A 13252-nucleotide genomic window follows, 5' to 3' on the forward strand; every position below is an offset into this window, starting at 1 on the left:
CACAGAGGATTTTCGAGACCTTATGTCCGTCGCAGTGCCCCAGTACCAGATGCCCAGTCGGCACTACTTCTCAAGGAAAGGTGTGCCTGCGCTCCACCAGCATGTCGCACACAACATCACCGCTTCTTTGAGAAACTCTGTGTGTGACAGGCTGCATTTCACCACAGACACTTGGACGAGTAGGCATGGACAGGGGCGTTACATGTCGCTGACTGGGCACTGGGTAACTATGGTGACAGCAGGACAATGGGCTGCTGTCCAAGTCTTGCCGTCCCCATGAGTTGTGCGTCAATCCTCTTTATGTCAAAGTTCCTCCACTGCTTCTGCCTCCTCAACCTCCTCTCGGTCTTCCACCTGCACCCAAAGCCTGTCTGGTCATGCCACAAGCTTTCTAACTGCGCAGAAGGGATCCTGCACACCTCCTTACTATGCTGGCAGTAGGGCTCAATGTCATCAGGCGGTTTTTACTTTGAAATGTCTGGGAAATGTGAGTCACACAGCTGAGGAGTTGTGGTCAGCTCTGGAGAACCAATTTCATGAATGGTTGTCTCCACTGGACCTGAAACCAGGGAAGGCTGTGTGCGACAATGCTGCAAACCTGGGTGCGGCCCTTCGCCGGGGCAATGTCACACACGTGCCTTGTATGGCTCATGTGTTGAACCTGGTTGTCCAGCAATTTTTAGCCCACTATCCCAGACTAGATGGCCTTCTGCAGAGGGCACGGTCGCTGTGTGCTCACTTCCGCCGTTCGCATCCCGCAGCTCAGCGACTTACATCTCTACAGAAGTCGTTGGGCCTGCCACTTCACCGGCTAAAATGCGATGTGCCTACCCGGTGGAATTCAACTCTGCACATGTTGCAGCGACTGTGGCAGCACCGACAAGCCCTGGTGCAATACGTTCTGACGTATAGCCTGGACCAACGAGATCCGGAGGTGGGGCAAATCACGCTGGAGGAGTGGTCTCAGATCAGGGACCTATGCACCCTTCTGCACAGTTTTGAAATGGCGACGAAGATGTTTAGTGCTGACGATGCCATTATCAGCATGACTATTCCGGTGATTTACATGCTGGAGCACATGTTAAACAGAATTCGGAGTCAGGTGGTGGCACAAGAGGAGGTGGAGGAAGTAGAGGAGGAGGCGTTGTATGCGGAAGTGCTAACATCTGCAAGGTCCAGACGGTCGGCAGCACCAAGGCGGCAGGCATGTGAGGGTGGGGGAGATGGTTTTACCAGGGCGCATGGTAGCAGCCAAACTAGTGAGGAAGGTGCAGGAGCCCAGGAAGAAGTGGAGGACGAACTGATGGAAGACTCATCAGATGAGGGAGACCTTGATCACATTTCTGTTGTGCGAGGTTGGGGGGAGAGGACAGAGGAAGGAAGCATGATTGTTACCTCGCCACCAACACAACAGGGACTTGGTGCTCCTGGATGCGCAAGACACATGAGTGCCTTCTTGCTGCACTACCTGCAACATGACCCTCGAATTGTGAGAATTAGAAATAATCCTGACTACTGGGTTGCCACACTGTTAGATCCCCGGTACAAAAGTAAATTTGCAGAAATTATTCCTGCCATAGAAAGGGATGCACGCATGCAGGAGTATCAGCAGAGACTGTTGCAGAATCTTACATGTGCTTTTCCACAAAACACCAGTGGTGCATGTAGTGAATCTCACAGTTTCAACTTGCCAACCGTGGGACCGTCAAGTGTTCAGCACTCAAACCGTAACAGAACCACAGTATCTGCTGGTAACATCAATTTTGCGGAATCATTTCACCACTTTTTTAGCCCATCCTTTGCAAGGCCACAGGAGACAAGAAGTCTGACACATAGTCAACGCCTAGAGACGATGCTACAGGAGTATCTCCAAGTAAACATTGAAGCCATGACTGTGTCACTGGACCCTTGCTCTTTTTGGGTTTCCAATCTGGATAAATGACCGGAGCTAGCCACTTACGCCTTGGAGATCTTGTCATGCCCCGCAGCCAGCGTTCTGTCTGAACGTGTGTTCAGCGCTGCTGGTGGTGTGCTGACAGATAAGCGCACGCGGCTCTCCACTGATAATGTAGACAGACTCGCGTTCATAAAGATGAACAAATCATGGATCCGAAACGACTTTTCTACCCCTGTGTCATCCTGGGGAGAGTAACAGCTTGATGATTGGTTAAAATCACCCTACCAACCGTTTTAAGCTTTCAAATTACTAATCATGTTTATCTGTATCTTGACTGGAAAATAATTTGGGCTTTGTAGCAGTGTGCAGCACTGATCCTATTAGCCCATCTATACTAAGCTCCACCAGATTTAAAATTAATAATAATTTTTACTTGCATCTAGTCCGGAAAATAATTTTGGGGCTCCGAGATGCGCAAGACACATAAGTGCCTTCTTGCTGCACTACCTGCAATATGACCCTCATATTGTCAGAATTCGAAGTAATCATGACTACTGGGTTGCCACACTCTTAGATCCCCCAAACTTTTCGATCAACCTTTTCATTTTAATAAAGACCAAAAAAATGGTCATTTTTGAAATTATAAGCATTAGCAGGTTGTTAGAAACTGAAATCAAACAGTTTTCAACTCCAAACTTTATTCTAGGTGATGTTACATTTTCACATAGGACCCCTTGTTCGAAAGGAGCTTCTGAACTCTCTCGTCCATTGAATTTGTCAGGTTTGGATGGTTTCTGCTTCAATTGTTTTGCATGAGGACAGAATACCCTCCCAGAGCTGTTGCTTAGATGTGAACTGCCTCCCGCCATCATAGACACTCCTTTTGATGATGCTCCAGAGGTTCTGAATGGGGTAGAGGTAAGGGGAGCATGGGGGTCACACCATAAGTTTGTCCCCTTTTATGCCCATATCAGCCAGAGATGCAGATGTTTTATGTGCAGCATGAGATGGTGCATTATCATGCAAAAAAATGATCTTGCTGTGAAATACATGGTTCTTCTTCTTGAACCATGGCAGGAAGTGCTGTTTGAGAAAATCCACATACATTATGGAGTTCATCTTTAGCGCCTTCAGGGATCCTAAAGGGGCTGACAATCTCTCTCCCCATGATTCCAGCCCAAAACATTACTCCACCTCCTCCTTGTTGGCGCTGTAGCCGTGCTTGCGTGGGGTGTCCATCAACCAGCCATCCTCCACTCCATCCATCTGGACCATCGAGCGCTGCACGGCACTCATCCGTGAACAAAACAGTTTTGAAATCAGTCTTCATGCAATGTTTGGCCCACTGGAGCCGTTTCTGCTTGTGTGAAGTGGATAGAGGAGGTCGACAGGATGGCATATGCACAGCTGCAAACCTCTGAAGGACCCTGCATCTTGTTGTTCGGGGGACGTTGGAGGCACCAGCAGCTTCAAAAACTTGTCTGCTGCTATGACAAGGCTTTTTTGCCGCTGCTCTTTTAACCTGACGTAATTGCCTGTAGGAAAGAGTCCTCAATTTGCCCTTATCAGTACGCACACGTGTGTACTGTGAATCAGCTACATACTTCTTGATTGCCAAGACACTTCATCCTGATCATCGCACAATGTTGATTGTAGTCATGCCTTGACCTAAACACTCCACAATTTGTTGCTTCTCAGCAGCCGACACATCCTTTTTCTTTCCCATTTTGGCAGAAAATGTAGGCTGCTTAATAATGTGAGACAGCCTTCTTAAGTAGTCTTGCCTTTCATTGGACACACCTGCCAAACTAATTAGCACAGGTGTCTGCAATTGCTTACAGTGATATAAAGAGCCCTGACACACATCACCATCAATGAGTTTAACTGACAAACAAACAAATTCTTCCCTTATCACTCCAAAACACTTTTTGCATAATAATTTGAAACACAGTGTACATGTGCTTTTCCACAAAGCACCAGTGGTTCACGTAGTGAATCTTACAGTTCTAACTTGCCAACCGTGGTCTGTATGGAGTTGTTCAATAAAGGGCCCAAAATTAAGATAACATAGATGGGAGAGGTCTCTATGAATAGGAATTCCTAAGTATTTGATACCCTGTGAGGGCCAGGCAAAGGGAAAGTTGGATTGGATGGAATCCTATATGGATTTGGGGAGGGAGACATCGAGGACCTCAGACTTCGCTGCATTGATTTTAAAATTTGACCATGTAACAAAGTGATCTATTTCAGCCATAACAGCATGGATGGATATATGTGATTGAGTGATATATACTAGTACATCATCAGCAAATAGAGAGCACTTGTACTCGGTGCCTCCCACCTCAATCCACCTAATATTGGGGTTATGGCGAATTGATGAGAGCAGGTGCTCCGTCACTAGGATGTATAAGAGAGGGGACAGAGGACATCCCTGCCTTGTCCCATTGGTGATTGTGAAAGGTGATGAAAATGTTCTGATGCACCCCCTGGGCCTTGGGACACCCGGAGCCGGACCCTTTTTGGTGGATGCTGGTGGTTGTAGTCTTCGTGGCGGTGACCCGGTTCCATGGCTCAGGGTGGTCAAACCAGTGGCGGAACTATTTATGTGGTTTTGATGTTTAAATGTCCGACTACACCACCCGTGGATTGCGGTCAGAGTGAACCGCCGCTGCAGGGCAGACCGCTGAGGCTGGTGTTGTGGGTGCAGCAGAGCGTAGCATAACTCCTCACGGGAGGAGTATAGCCTCAGGGCAGTGTATGCGGAGGATGGGGGTGATGGTGCAGGGCAGCAGCAGTAACGACACGGAGTCAGTGATGCAGTCCAGGGACTTTACTCGCAGTTCTTATTATCCAGACCACGTCTGCAGGTAACGGCTGCCCACGTCGTACTGTGCTCACCAGGTGAGGGGCTCAGACAACTCCCAGATAACTTTGGAGCGATTCACAGGACCCTCTTTGTGTGTCCTTTGTCTGGCCTTTCTTACCAACCCTTCTGTCCGGCTGCCTCGGGCCTCCTCTTGGTAAACTTGGCGCCAGTTTCCCTGACCCTATGTGCTGCCCTCCTAGCGGGTGTAGCGAGGGGCTGCGCCACATAAAATGTCACAGCCTCCGGTTTCTAGCTGAGGGTCGTTTCCTGCCTCCACTAGTTTCGGGGACCGATCTCCCCCTTTGGCCTGACCCCTCCATGCAGGTGGATTCGGGCGTGCGGTGGCGACTCGCCCGTCCGCACCCCTGGGATCCCTTCGTTCCTGGAGCCTTCTCCGCTCCTCTTCCTTCCTTCTCCCTCTTCCAGGCCTGGGCCTCTGTTACTAGGCCCGCCTCCGGAGCAGAGCTCATGCAGAGCCCCTGCTCCCTGCCACTTCTGCTCAGACTTCTCTGCACTGAACTAAGATGGTGCCCACCTTTTATACTCCCTTCTCAATGCACCCAGGAACTTCTTCCTCCCTGCTCCTGCACTACAGGGTTCCCCTTCCTCAGTGTTCCCTCCCCCCACTCCAGCCAGGGACAGGGACTGTCGTGCCCATCTCAGGGGCATATTGGTCGCCCTGCCCCACGGCAATGTGGTGTAATGCATGCAGGTGTCGGGTCCTGATCCACACTCCATCCTTACCTGAGAGTGAGATATCACACCTCTGGGTGAGGTGCAATACCTCTGTAGCAACCGAGCCCTCAGGGTGCTACAGTTCCATTTATCTTCAGCCTAGGTGACGTATTGCGATACAGGGCCGTGATTTTGGCTATAAAAGGGTCCCCTAGACCCCTACCCCAAGCTTTTTAAGAGAATCATATATGGCGTGCCAGAAGACTCTATGGAATGCTTTCTCAGCATCCAACGAGAGTATCTAATTACAAATTTTTAACTGCATCTAGCCCAGGAAATACTTTGTGCCTAGTAGCAGTGTCTGCTAGTCAGCGGATTATCCCGGCTGTTAAGCAAGCTACACCACCTGTAGTTTGGACACTTAATTTTTTCAAAGGAAATGCTTCGGGACCACGGGATACTCAGTGAAGAGCATCAGGAGGCACCCCAAGGCATAGGGGCTGGGACTGGCAGTAGGATGCCTTGCGGTGGACAGCCGAGCTCGATCCTTATAAAAGTTTTTTAACTGCAGCAGCTTTAGTGGACGCTACTGGAGCTGGAATTACACGGCTGCTGGCATGAGACTTGCCCTCCAATAGATCCTTGTAAATGGATTTAAAGTGTATTCATTCAAATTAGAGAGACAATTTAAATTAAAAAGCTTAGAGCTGCCTCCACCACAGGGGGGCTCGCTCGACCCACCAGCAGACAGGCACCAGTATTGGGAGAGGGGGGCTGGCCGTCAGGGTTCACCGCGGCTCTGGCACAAACCCGGCGACACGGAGGTGGCACGGGCAGGAGCGGACTGAACGTGTCGGCTTCTCACTTTTTGGATTTTAGAAGGGCATGACATGCCTATATCTGTGTCTCCCCCTCCTTTATTCCTCCACCTCTTTTCTTTTCTCATGACTATATGTACTTGTCACTTTTCCATGTGTTAGTTGTGTCTTCTGAGCAGTTTGTCAGCTTTTGGACACCTTTGAAGGTGTTTTCTATGTGTTTCTATGTGTTTTTGTTTGCCTGCCATTGGTTTTAACGGTGTTCGAAGGTGTTCGACGAACAGTTCGACGAACAGTTCGGCGAACACACGGGTATTCGACGAACCGAACTCGAACACTACGGGGGTGGCTCAACACTAGTTATCACACCCGTCATCCTCAGAGCCAACCTGTTCCTGCCCTGACAAAAAACTAAAGTTGTCGCTCCAATCAAGTATTTGAGTCTCATCATCGTCTTCCTCATTGTCTCCACCAACAGGAGTTACAGTTTGGGAATGAGGGTCTACATTATGGTCAGTACCTTCTGCGTCTGGTCCTGGATCCGACTCATAAAGATTCTGGGCATCAGCGCAGATCATTTCCTCGTCTGGATTCACAGAAGCGCTGGAGCCGACCTCTGATTCCCAGGCTATACTATGAGTAAACAGCTCTGGAGACTCAACCATCTGTTCTACCTCATACTCAGATGGGCAGCTGGAGATTTGGGAGCTGTGAGGAAGCAAGTGCGATTGGGGTGACACCTCTGAGGACTGGAGTATTTGTGATGTTGAAGTTGATGTGGAGGAGAGCCCACTTAAAGGATCACTTGATATCCGTTGAAGCACCTGCTGTTTTGTGCCTCATCTGTAATTTGTAGCGATTGGCGTGGCCGTAAGAAAGGGATCTTATCACATTGTCCGCTAAAAGAAGTAGACATTTTAGTTTGGCCTGAAGATGGTCTTTCTTCTGCTGATGTTACTGTTGCTTTAACACCTACCCCATGGACACAACCTTTTTTCGCCTTCCCAACACGCCTATTCCCCTTTCCACCAGCAGCAGGCCTTTTTCCACTCATTTTGGTGGTTAACTAATTCACAACTCTGGAGTTGTTTGCACAAAAAAACAATGGATGGGAAGCGAGCAGAGCTGAGTGGCCAAACTGTGGTATAAGGCCAAAACTATTGGCTGGGTTAGATGCAGAAAAAAATTATATTCAATTTGCAACCTGATGGAGGTCAGTATAGATGGACTAATAGACCAAGTCCCACACACTGCTAGAAGCCCAAATATTTTTTCAGAGCTAGATGAAAATAAAAATTATATTTCATTTGCAACCTGATGGAGGTCAGTATAGATGGACTAATAGATCAAGTCCCACACACTGCTAGAAGCCCAAATATTTTTTCAAAGCTAGATGCAGAAAAAAATTATATTCAATTTGCAACCTGGTGGATGTCAGTATAGAGGGACTAATAGAACAAGTCCCTCAAACTGCTAGAAGCCCAAATATTTTTTCAGAGCTAGATGCAGATAAAAATTATTTTTAATTTGCAACCTGATGGAGGTCAGTATAGATGGACTAATAAACCAAGTCCTGCACACTGCTAGAAGCCCAAATATTTTTTCAGAGCTTGATGCAGAAAAAAATTATATTGAATTTACAACCTGATGGAGGTCAGTATAGATGGACTAATAGACCAAGTCCCACACACTGCTAGAAGCCCAAATATTTTTTCAGAGCTAGATTCAGATACAAATTATTTTTAATTTACAACCTGATGGAGGTCAGTATAGATGGACAAATACACCAAGCCCACACACTGCTAGAAGCCCAAATATTTTTTCAGAGCTAGATGCAGAAAAAAATTATATTCAATTTGCAACCTGTTGGAGGTCAGTATAGATGGACTAATAGACCAAGTCCCACACACTGCTAGAAGCCCAAATATTTTTTCAGAGCTAGATGCAGATAAAAATTAATTTTAATTTGCAACCTGATGGTGGTCAGTATAGATGGACTAATAGACCAAGTCCCACACAATGCTAGACGCCCAAATATTTTTTCAGAGCTAGATGCAGAAAAAATTTATATTCAATTTGCAACCTGATGGAGGTCAGTATAGATGGACTAATAGACCAAGTCCCACACACTGCTAGAAGCCCAAATATTTTTTCAGAGCTAGATGCAGAAAAAAATTATATTCAATTTGCAACCTGATGGAGGTCAGTATAGATGGACTAATAGACCAATTCCCACACACTGCTAGAAGCCCAAATATTTTTTCAGAGCTAGATGCAGATAAAAATTATTTTTAATTTGCAACCTGATGGAGGTCAGTATAGATGGACTAATAGACCAAGTCCCACACACTGCTAGAAGCCCAAATGTTTTTTCAGAGCTAGATGCAGAAAAAAATTATATTCAATTTGCAACCTGATGGAGGTCAGTATAGATGGACTAATAGACCAAGTCCCACACACTGCTAGAAGCCCAAATATTTTTTCAGAGCTAGATGCAGATAAAAAATATTTTTAATTTGCAACCTGATGGAGGTCAGTATAGATGGACTAATAGAACAAGTCCCATACACTGCTAGAAGCTCAAATATTTTTTCAGAGCTAGATGCAGATAAAAATTATTTTTAATTTTCAACCTGATGGAGGTCAGTATAGATGGACTAATAGAACAAGTCCCATACACTGCTAGAAGCCCAAATATTTTTTCAGAGCTAGATGCAGATAAAAATTATTTTTAATTTGCAACCTTATGAAGGTCAGTATAGATGGACTAATAGACCAAGTCCCACACACTGCTAGAAGCCCAAATATTTTTTCAGAGCTAGATGCAGAAAAAATTATATTCAATTTGCAACCTGATGGAGGTCAGTATAGATGGACTAATATACCAAGTCCCACACACTGCTATAAGCCCAAATATTTTTTCAGAGCTAGATGCAGATAAAAATTATTTTTAATTTGCAACCTGATGGAGGTCAGTATAGATTGACTAATAGACCAAGTCCCACACACTGCTAGAAGCCCAAATATATTTTCAGAGCTAGATGCAGATAAAAATTACTTTTAATTTGCAACCTGTTGGAGGTCAGTATAGATGGACTAATTGACCTAGTCCCACACACTGCTAGAATCCCAAATATTTTTTCAGAGCTAGATGCAGATAAAAATGATTTTTAATTTGCAACCTGATGGAGGTCAGTATAGATGGACTAATAGACCAAGTCTCACACACTGCTAGAAGCCCAAATATTTTTTCAGAGCTAGATGCAGATAAAAAATTATTTTTAATTTGCAACCTGATGGAGGTCAGTGTAGATGGACTAATAGAACAAGTCAGACACACTGCTAGAAGCCCAAATATTTTTTCAGAGCTAGATGCAGAAAAAAATTATATTCAATTTGCAACCTGATGGAGGTCAGTATAGATGGACTAATAGAACAAGTCCCACGCGCTGCTAGAAGCCCAAACATTTTTTCAGAGCTAGATGCAGAAAAAAATTATATTCAATTTGCAACCTGGTGGAGGTCAGTATAGATGAACTAATAGAACAAGTCCCACACACTGCTAGAAGCCCAAATATTTTTTCAGAGCTAGATGCAGATAAAAATTATTTTTAATTTGCAACTTGATGGAGGTCAGTATAGATGGACTAATAGAGAAAGTCCCACACACTGCTAGAAGCCCAAATATTTTTTCAGAGCTAGATGCAGATAAAAATTATTTTTAATTTGCAACCTGATGGAGGTCAGTATAGATGGACTAATAGACCAAGTCCCACACACTGCTAGAAGCAAAAATATATTTTCAGAGCTAGATGCAGATAAAAATTACTTTTAATTTGCAACCTGTTGGAGGTCAGTATAGATGGACTAATAGACCTAGTCCCACACACTGCTAGAATCCCAAATATTTTTTCAGAGCTAGATGCAGATAAAAATAATTTTTAATTTTCAACCTGATGGAGGTCAGTATAGATGGACTAATAGACCAAGTCCCACACACTGCTAGAAGCCCAAATATTTTTTCAGAGCTAGATGCAGATACAAATTATTTTTAATTTGCAACCTGATGGAGGTCAGTATAGATGGACTAATAGACCAAGTCCCACACACTGCTAGAAGCCCAAATATTTTTTCAGAGCTAGATGCAGAAAAAAATTATATTCAATTTGCAACCTGATGGAGGTCAGTATATATGGACTAATAGAACAAATCCCACACACTGCTAGAAGCCCAAATATTTTTTCAGAGCTAGATGCAGATAAAAATTATTTTTAATTTGCAACCTGATGGAGGTCAGTATAGATGGACTAATAGAACAAGTCAGACACACTGCTGGAAGCCCAAATATTTTTTCAGAGCTAGATGCAGAAAAAAATTATATTCAATTTGCGACCTAATGGAGGTCAGTATAGATGGACTAATAGAACAAGTCCCACACACTGCTAGAAGCCCAAATATTTTTTCAGAGCTAGATGCCTAAAAAAATTATATTCAATTTGCAACCTGGTGGAGGTCAGTATAGATGAACTAATAGAACAAGTCCCACACACTGCTAGAAGCCCAAATATTTTTTCAGAGCTAGATGCAGATAAAAATTATTTTTAATTTGCAACTTGATGGAGGTCAGTATAGATGGACTAATAGACCAAGTCCCACACACTGCTAGAAGCCCAAATATTTTTTCAGAGCTAGATGCAGATAAAAATTATTTTTAATTTGCAACCTGATGGAGGTCAGTATAGATGGACTAATAGACCAAGTCCCAAACACTGCTAGAAGCCCAAATATTTTTTCAGAGCTAGATGCAGATAAAAATTATTTTTAATTTGCAACCTGATGGAGGTCAGTATAGATGGATTAATAGACCAAGTCCCACACACTGCTAGAAGCCCAAATATTTTTTCAGAGCTAGATGCAGAAAAAAATTATATTGAATTTGCAACCTGATGGAGGTCAGTATAGATGGACTAATAGACCAAGTCCCACACACTGCTAGAAGCCCAAATATTTTTTCAGAGCTAGATGCAGAAAAAAATTATATTCAGTTTGCAACCTGACTAACACACTCTGCAATAGGCCAAAAAGGATTAGCTTTGCTAGATTTAGCCAAATGCTGTGAAAAAAACTTGCACAGCACTGGCACAGAACTGCCTGGCAAAAACTGATAGGAACTGATGTAACCTAGTCCTTAAAAGGACTGCAATCACAACTATTCCCTACTCCCAAGCTATCTGTAGATTTGTGCGAAAATTGGCTTGAAATTAACAAGGTATAGCGCACACAGCAACAGCGGTGCCATCTAACACGCAGCTGCAGCAGTGAGAAAATGGTGGCGACGGGGAAAATGGCTGGGTCTTATAGGGCAAGGACATGTGACATACACTGCCAATGACACGTGCCCTTGCATGATCTTCATTATTCCTGCAGAGATCCATCCCCTGCCCCTCCCCCCGCCCCGCTGTACACTCAAACTGTGTATTAACATTAATTTTCATCATTACTGAGAAAAAATCCAGTTATGATTTTGGTGCACGAACAGTTATCGAACATAACCTCAAACAGCCAAATTTTTTTCAAATAGTTCGTGTTCGCCGAACGGCTCGAACACCGCCCAAAACAGCTCGAATTTGAGATTGGCGAACAGTTTGAGTCGAACAACGCTCATCTCTAATCAGGAGGTCCTGCATTGGAGCTGCCATCTTAGTGAACCCGGGGATGAACCTTCGGTAGTAGCCTACCAACCCTAGGAATTGCCTCACTTTTTAATGTTATAGGGGCTTAGCCAGCTCTTGATGGCTGTAACTTTGTCGGGGTCGGGGGCTACTCCCTCTGCACTCACCACATGTCCCAGGTACTGTACCTTCGGCTTTAACAGATGGCACTTGGAGGTTTTCACTTTCATGCCAAAGCCTGCCAGGGCCTCGAACACCTCGGCCAGGTGCTTTAGATGGTCCTCGTAAGTCTTCGAATAGACAAAGACGTCGTCCAGGTAAAGTAGGACCGTCTCAAAGTTTCGGTGCCCTAGACAGCATTCCATCAGCCTCTGGAAGGTCCCGGGTGCGTTGCAGAGCCCGAATGGCATACAGTTGAATTCACTTAATCCCATCGGGGTGGTGAAGGCGGTATTCTCCTTGTCAGCCTCTGCCACAGGAACCTGCCAGTACAGGCTAGTAAGATCCAAAGTAGAGAAGAAGTTAGCTGATTTTAGTGCGGCTAAAGACTCCTCTATTCTAGTTAACGGGTACGCATCTTTATGGGTGATACGATTGACCTTTCTATAGTCCAGGCACATTCTCATAGTACCGTCTTTCTTTTTTACCAGAACCAAGGGGGCTGCCCAGGGGCTACAGCTGTCTCTAATGACCCCGGCTTCTTTCATTTCTCTCAGCATGCCCTTTGCGTTCTGACAATGTGCAGGGGGTACAGGTCTGTGTCTCTCTTTTATTGGTGGGTGTCTCCCCGTGGGGATGTGGTGTTCCACTCCCTTTACTCGGCCGAAGTCTAGCGGGTGCTTACTAAAGATTCTCTCGTACTCCTGAACCACCCGGTAGACTCCTTGCATTTGGTGCAGGGGAGTGGAGTCAGCACCCACATGGAGTTTCTGGCACCAGTCCTCCTTGTGTTTCTGGGAGCCATTATCCTCCACCGGGAGAGATGGAGGCAAGGGCTCCACGACCCTGAGAGCATTGTGTTCGACAGCAAACAATTTGGCTAATGTAGCGTACCGGGGCAAATGTACTTCCCTTTCCCCGATGTTTAAGATCCGGACGGGCACCCTTCCATGGCGGACATCAACCACCCCCCAGGCTGTCAAAATGGTGGGCCTGCTGTCTGAGTACACGGGTTCTACCATGGCTTGGTAGTCTCTCCCTCTTAAACCGATTGCAGTCCGACACCAGATCATCATTTCACTTTTGAGAGGCATGGCAATGGGGAACGTGTCGACCATCATCATTCTACCGATCTCACCACCAGACAGTTCTACCTGTTGCCATC

This window comes from Phyllobates terribilis, unplaced genomic scaffold, assembly GCF_046119375.1.
Source record: "Phyllobates terribilis strain yellow unplaced genomic scaffold, ASM4611937v1 Scaffold_5__5_contigs__length_657084704, whole genome shotgun sequence".
NCBI lineage: Eukaryota > Metazoa > Chordata > Amphibia > Anura > Dendrobatidae > Phyllobates > Phyllobates terribilis.